Raw genomic sequence first — 490 nt, forward strand, 5'->3', positions numbered from 1 at the left:
GCTCGTCAGGACTCAAGTCTGCCTTTTTATCAGACGGCCGCAGGTGTGGCGAGGGGGGCGGGGCTTGACATGTAACACTTGACATGTCATAACGAGCAATAAAGATAAAAAAGGTGTATTTTGTTTAGTTGGGACTTTCACAGGCGCGGCACACAAACACACATCAATATCACAATATTCCTGTCATTTTTGTTAGGCCTCACTTTGCCGGGGAGAAACGTTTCGAAAGGTTTGACGATTGCGAGAAGTTGCAACACGTTTTGTTTTGCTCCCGGGTGATTTTTAGGAACCGGCTGGCGAGATTAGCTTAATCTTCTCGGTGGTGCTTATCAGATAAGGCAATTAAGATAAGCCGTGAGTCACTGTAGACTTTATCCGTGCAGCGTTTCATGTTTTCACTCATGAGTCCAGTCGCTGCGAGATAAGGACACGCTGTTGCCAAACCTCTATCGTTTTTAATCACCTGAAGGAACATTTCCCACTGCATATT

This window comes from Nerophis ophidion, linkage group LG08 (genome assembly GCF_033978795.1).
Source record: "Nerophis ophidion isolate RoL-2023_Sa linkage group LG08, RoL_Noph_v1.0, whole genome shotgun sequence".
Classification (NCBI taxonomy): domain Eukaryota; kingdom Metazoa; phylum Chordata; class Actinopteri; order Syngnathiformes; family Syngnathidae; genus Nerophis; species Nerophis ophidion.